This window comes from Dasypus novemcinctus, chromosome 8 (genome assembly GCF_030445035.2).
Source record: "Dasypus novemcinctus isolate mDasNov1 chromosome 8, mDasNov1.1.hap2, whole genome shotgun sequence".
Taxonomy (NCBI): Eukaryota; Metazoa; Chordata; class Mammalia; order Cingulata; family Dasypodidae; genus Dasypus; species Dasypus novemcinctus.
This window is the reverse complement of record NC_080680.1, coordinates 127,576,194-127,583,555: the sequence shown is the minus strand read 5'-3', so window position 1 is coordinate 127,583,555 and position 7,362 is coordinate 127,576,194. Positions and strand designations below refer to the sequence as shown.

At 39.3% G+C, this 7,362-nt stretch overlaps 1 pseudogene; it reads right to left on the bottom strand.

Moving 5' to 3' along the window:
• Positions 1-5,606: 5,606 nt before the first annotated feature.
• Positions 5,607-6,575, bottom strand: LOC101427493 (actin-related protein 3 pseudogene; annotated as a pseudogene).
• Between the last annotated feature and the right edge of the window lie 787 nt (positions 6,576-7,362).

Sequence of the window (7,362 nt, the reverse complement as noted above, 5' to 3'; positions counted from 1 at the left end):
ACTCTTTATCACATTGAGGAAATTTCCTTCTTTTCCTATCTTCTGAAGTGTTTTTATCAAGTAAACGTGCTGTATTTTGTCAAATGCTTTTTCTGCATCAATAGAAATGATCACATGACTTTTTTTTCTTTTGATCTGTTTATGTGGTGTATTACACGGATTGACTAACCCTAACCCTAACCATCCTTGCATACCAGGGATGAAATCTACTTGGCCATGGTGTATAATTCATTTCATGTGTTTTTTTTTTAAACAATTAGCATGTAATTCATTGAGAATTTTAGCATCCAGTTTCATTAGAGAGATTGGTCTGTAGTTTTCTTTTCTTGTGGCATGTTTATATGGCTTTGGTATTACGGTGACATTGGCATCATAGAATGAGTTACACAATGTTCCCTTTTTTGTTTTTAACTAAAAGTGCCTTCTAATTTCTTATCTTTTTATCATTTTATTATTTTTTATTTTTCTCTATTTTAAAAAAAGTTACACTCAAAAAATGTAAGAGGTCTCGATATACCCTCCATCCCCCTCACCCCACTCCTCCCACATCAACAACCTCTTTCATCATCATGGGCCATTCATTGCATTTGGTGAATACATTTTGGAACACTGTTGAACCACATGGATAATGATTTACATTGTAGTTTACACTCTCCCCTAGTCCACCCAGTGGGCCATGGCAGGACATACAACGTCCAGCACCTGTCCTTGCAATATCACCCAGGGCAACTCCAAGTCCTGAAAATGCCCCCACATAATATCTCTTCTTCCCTTTCCCTACCCTCAGCAGCTACCGTGGTCACTTTCTCCACATCAATGCTACAATTTCTTCCATTACTAATCACAATAATTCCATAGGAGAATATCAGTAAGTCCACTCTAATCCATACTCTATTCCTCCATCCTGTGGACCCTGGGATGGTTATGTCCACTCCACCTCTATATCAAGAGGGGGCTTAGATTCCACATGGATGATGGATACATTCTCCTGCTTGCAGTCGTAGGCTCTCTTGGCTCCCTGGTGTGGTGGTTAACCTTCTTCACCTCCCTGTTTGCTGACCAGGGTAAGCCCAATAAACCAGAGGGTAGGAGTTGCAAGTCTGCTGAGGGTCAGGGCCTGGCTGTCACATGGACAGTCCAGAGATTCAGGTCTCCTGAGTATATACCTACCCCATCGCCAACCACAGGCCCAGTAAAAGTGACAGAAGAGGCGTGTATAGAAAGGTCACATCTGTGTCCAACTCCATTGCACTCAGGAACACAAACTCCAAAGAGGGCCAGCTGACATGGCACTGAACTCCAGAGCCATCAGCCATTCATTTTTATTTTTTGGAAGAGTTTGAGAAGGATCTGTGCTAGTTTTTTTCTGGAATGGTTGGTATATTTCACCTGTGAAGCCATCTGGTCTTGGGGTCTTCCTAGTTGGGAGATTTTTGATGACTAACTCAATCTTGTTACTTGTGAGTTCATCAATTTTTCTTTCATCCATGTATGCAGCTTGTGTGTTTCTAGATATTTTCCATTTCATTTAAGTTATCCATCTGTTCGGCATATAATTTTTCAAAGTATTGTCTTAGGATACTCTATTTCTGTGGTATCAATGGTGATATCCCTTCAGTTGCAGTTTGACATTATTTATGAATTCCAGAAAAGAAGAATTACATTTGTAAACTTGTCTGTCCCTCTTGGCGTGATCCCCTTTGGTTATATTAGATTTGGCTGAGATGACTTGGATTAAATTATGTTAATACTGGGACTTTGATTCTACCTCTGTCACAAAGACACAGAGGAAGTTAAACAGGGAAAGAGAGAGCTCCATAGACAGAGGACAGAACTTTTCTCCTCAAACCCTGGGGAGAGATGATGGAAAGAAACGAGCGCTATGCCAACCTGTAGCTGAGAGAAAGGAAGGCTGAACCCTCACAGAGATCAGCAAACCATTTTGATTCAGCACATGGCAACTAACTTTGGTGAGAAACCAAACTGGCATTGGACTCTTCAGGGCCTTGTAACTATAAGCTTTTATTCCAAATAAATACCCTTTTTAAAATCCAAAGGATTTCCTGGACTTTGCATCAGCACCCCCTTGGCTGACTAATATACTTTCCCTCATTTTTTATTTTATGTATTTGCATCTTCTTTTTTTCTTTGTTATTTTAGCAGAGTTTGTCAATTTTTTATTTTCAAGGAACCAGTTTTTGTTGCTGTTAAGTTTTTCTAGTTTTTTTTTCTCAATTTCATTTAGCTCTGCTCTACTTTTTGTAATTTCTTCATTCTTGTTACTTTTGGATTCGTTTGCTGTGCTTTATCTTGTTTCTCCAGATGTGTAGTTAGGTCTTTAATTTTAGCTTTCTTCTTTTTTAATATAGATATTCATGGCTCTAAGTTTCCCTCTCAGCACTGCTTTTGATGCATCCTACAGGTTTTTGATACGTTGTGTTCTCATTTCCATTCATTTTAAAGTAGATATTAATTTATTTTGCAATTTCCTCCTTGACCCACTGATTGTCTAAAAGGGTATTGTTGAACTTCCATATTTTAATTCCTACTCTGGTTCACTGTCCCTTATTGATTTCCAGGATCATTCCATTGTGGTCAGAGAAATTACTTGTATAATTTCAATCTTTCTGAATTTGTTGTGAGTTTTTCTGTGACCTAGCATGTCATCTATGCTAGAGAATTATTTGTGTGCTCTTGAGGAGAATGTATATCCCACTGTTTTTTTGTGTGTAATATTCTGTATATGTCTATTTGTTCTAGATCCTTTAACATATTTTTCAAGTTTCTTTATTGACCCTCTCTCAAGACATTCTAATCAGGATAATGGTGTATTAAAGTACCCCAGTATAATTGTAGAGGCATCTATTTCTCCATTTAGTTTTCCAATGTTTGCCTTATTTATTTTGGGGAACACTGGTTGGATGCCTAAGTATTTATAGTTGTTCTTTCTTCTTGATAGATTATCCTTTTCACTAATATATAGGGGACTTCTCTGTCTCTTACAATAGTTTTGCATTTAAAGTCTATTTTTGTCTGATATTAAGATAGGTACAACCACCACACCAAGGAGCCAAGACTGCCTGCAACTGAAAGCAGGAGAATTGCACCCAGCATCCATCTGGAATCTAAGCCCCCTCTTGATATAGATGTGGAGTGGACACAACAATTCCAAGGTCCACAGGATGGAGGAATAGAGTATGAATTAGAGTGGACTTACTGATATTCTATTCATGAACTATTGTGATTAGTAATTGAAGAAAATGTGGCATTGGTGTGGAGAAAGTGGCCATGGTGGCTGCTGGGGGTAGGGAATAGGAGGAAGAGATGAGATGTGGGGGCATTTTTGGGACTTGGAGTTGCCCTGGGTGGTGCTGCAGGGACAGTTATCAGACATTGTATGTCCTCCCATGGCCCACTGTGTGGACTGTGGGAGAGTGTGGGCTATGGTGTGGACCATTGACCATGAGGTGCAGCGGTGCTCAGAGATGTATTCACCAAATGCAATGAATGTCTCATGATGATGGAGGAGATTGTTGTTATGGGGGGAGGAATGGGGGGAGGGGGGTGGGTGGTATAGGGGGACCTCATATTTTTTTAATGTAATATTAAAAAAATAAAGACAAAAAAATATTAATAAAAATGTTTAATATCCCAATTCTATCTTAATGAAAACTAAAGTTTACTCTCAATTCTATCCTTAAAGTAAAAATAAACAAAAATACTTTAATTGTTGTAGAAAGAGGTATTCTAATCCTATAAATTATTTCCATGGATGATGGAGTTCAAGTGTAGGCATTGCTACTTAAGTTCTAAAAGCTTCTAAAGTCATCACCCAATTTAGTCTTCTATAATTAACCAGTAAAATTTTTAAGATCACAAGAAATTTTCTACCATGCATATTATAGATTTCAATGAATGCCACTATTCCAACATAAGTAGAAATCATATTAAATACTCAAAAACAAGGGAGAAGTACATTGCTTCCAAAAAATACATTAGAAAAGGTCATTCAGTTTTAATTTTTTTTCACTTTTTCTTCATGATCCAAATATTTTTAAACGCAAAGAAAATTAATTTTCCATGATTTGTCAGGGACTGGCACTAAAAAAAATTTGTTTTACTGTAAATGACTTGTACAAATGAAAGTATCAAATGGAGATCCAGTTATCAAAATGATAGCACTCTATGCAAGTAAAAGTTCACAATTACTTGCATAGAACACATAAAAATAGTCAGTTTGCTAACTGTATTAGTCAGCCAAAGGAGTGCTGATGCAAAATACCAGAAATTGGTTGGTTTTTATAAAGGATATTTATTTGGGGTAGAAGCTTACAGATATCCAACCATAAAGCATAAGTTACTTCCCTCACCAAAGTCTGTTTTCACACGTTGGAGCAAGATGGCTGTCAACATCTGTGAAGGTTCAGGCTTCCTGGGTTCCTCCCTTCCTGGGGCTTGCTTCTTTTTCCTCTCTGAGCTTACTTCCTGGGGATCCAGCTTATGGCTTCAGCATCAAACTCCAACATCAAAACTCCAACATCAAAACCCCTCTAGCTCTGTCCTTTGTCATGCCTTTTACCAAAAGGTGGGGACTCAACACCCTACTGGCAAAAGAGGTTTACATAATTACTTAACCAAGTAAACCTATGAATCCAGTATAATCTAATAGGCCCAAGGGAAAAGATCAGTTTACAAATACAATCCAATATTTATTTTTGGAATTCATCAAAAATATCAAACTGCTACACTAAACAACTCTTGTGATTTGAAAGAACTACTGTTGAGGGTGAAGGAAATAGATTTATTTGTTAACTTGTAAAGAGATTAAAGAGCTTGAAACAAGTATTAAAAGGAAATTTGTGCCTATATATTAGAATGGTGTTAGGCTTTATATACACCAATTTTGATCATCAAATTATTGGTTTTTTTAGGAAGAAATGACACTACAGAACTGCAGCACTGGTCCAACAATCTTGTCTTTTTCTTTTAAAGCAAGAAACAGAATGCAAGTAATCCAAAGCACTAGCAGGCATCTATTAATCCAAAATACTAGCTTCTTAATTCTAAAAGCACTTGCAAAGAAATTCATTGAAAGGATGGAAGGGGATAGAAGCAATTCCTAATAACTGGAATTCCATGAGTGTGTACATCAAGTTGTATGAGGCTGTTTTTTTAATTTATCTTTTACATGGTCATTTTTTTCCTCAAATACTACAGTTTTTCTTGGACTTTTTCCTCAAAGTATAAAAAGAAGTTCTTTCATTGCACACTTAGAAGTGCACAATTCAAGCATTATAGAGCTATCTATATATTGATAAATCCCATCAAATCTTGGATAATTCAATAATATATAAAATATCAGAAAGCCCAGTTCTTTTTGTTACACATAAGGTTCAAATATTCAATCTAAAGAAAACCACTTAATCATATTTTAGCTTTCCTCTATATTTGCATGTTGATACACTTATCAAAACCCTGTATATTGTGTTTGGTCTTATGATTGTCAAGTTAGGTTTAAATCTCACAACCAGCCATCCAGACAAAACAGGTAATCAGAAAGATTCTCTCCTCTCCACTTCCCTAACCCCAGTAACTAGAAGTCAGTATTATGACATGACTCCAAACACTGGTCTGTGATGATAAATGCTAGGTCCAATTTTTTCTCAATCCTTGTTGGTGTAGCAAACTTGGTAGAACTCAGGTGTGGAGGCCATTTCTGATCCCCCAAACCAAACTGCATTTAGCTGCATGTGGTGTGTAATCACTTGTACATCAATAAGCTTTGGCTTCAATCTACCATCACTCAGTTCTTCACTTAATTTCAGCCTGGCATCTACAGTCTTTTTCAAATCGCTGCAAGAGATGTCCAAAGTCCCTGAGCATGGTTGAACCTCCAGAGAGGACAATGTTCTTGTAGAGAGGAGGACAATTCTGAGTCACTTCATTTGCAACTTCTGAGATAGGTTGTGTGAAGTCTGGATTAGCAAACTCTGGGTGAAAAAGGATTTCAGGTCCCAAGAATCTCTCAAAACCAACATCGGTGGAAAATTTCTTCTTTGAGATGGCATTGATTCCATATACTGCTTAATCCCCATTCACCCATCTGTGTCATATTTGTTAAATTCTTTTACTAAATCTGGGCAGACATGACTATAGCTCTTCTTTATTGCCTTAGCTGTTTCCAAGGATCGCTCTGGAGGAATTCCTACTTCTCAGTCTCTCAGCAGTGCTGAATAAAATACATTATATCTCGTCCTGCAATTGGGATGTGCTTGAAGCATTGGCCAATCACCTACCCCTCAGCTGCAGGAGTAAGGAGTGACACCATCTCCACTGTCTAGCACTATACTGGTCAGTGTCTGTTCTCCTAACTTTCTTGAGGTCCAGGATACAGCTAAGGCATGAACAGCCTGCACACCAATGTACGAGCCTGGAACAGAAAGACCCAAACATTATTTCAGTAGTGTATTTCCTGTTTTCTGGAGTATTCAATGGAGGTGCAGCAAAAGAAAATAATGGTCTTCAGGTTCTGCCCATAAGTATTTAAAGGTCACTTGCTCCATAAACCTTTGCATCAAGCCCCAATCTCCAACTCTTCCATCGCAGATTGGCCCCTTTGCTGCACTGCAGGTTCTCCTATTGCTTTACCACCAGTGAAGAAGTCTAGGTCCTCCACACCTTTCCTTCCCCTCCTCTGAGCTGGATCACCCACTTTTGCTGACCCCTTAGTAGCAATACAGGAAGGGATGATAAACTGTGGTTCTGTATTTCCAGCGTATCCTAGCTTTGTGTACCCTGTGCCACAGCCCACCACACAGGCTGGCAGCTGCCCACCATCCTCCTCCTCACCTGCTGCTGCCACTGCTGGTGCCAGCTCCAAGCTGCTTGAGGCCTGGGATTAGCAGCAGGAGCTGGGGGCTAGCTGACTGTCCACAGCTGTGCTACCCCCTCTGTCCTGGGGGGAAATCAGGAAGCTGAAACCAATAGGATCTTTTGATGAGTTAAAGCATGGCCCTACAGCCTCAGGACGGTCCTGGTCCTATTACCCAAGGCCTTATAGGGAAGGCCTCAGAGAAGGAAAAGCCTGGGGAGCAGCCAGGAGCCGGAAGTCAACAGAACCCAAAGGCAGGAAAGGCTGCAGGACGCACGAGACAGAGGAGCCAAGGACCAGGATCCCTGGAAGCCGTAGCCCCCCGGGAGGGAGCATGGCCTTGGTTCTGGACTCCAGGAAACCAGGAGCCAATAAATTCCCGTTGTTTAAGCCCACCCAGTGCATGGTATTTGATTTAGCAGCCAGAAACTAAAACACTGATACCAAAAACTTTCAAAGGTAGTACAAAAACGTGAAAACTATAGACTGAT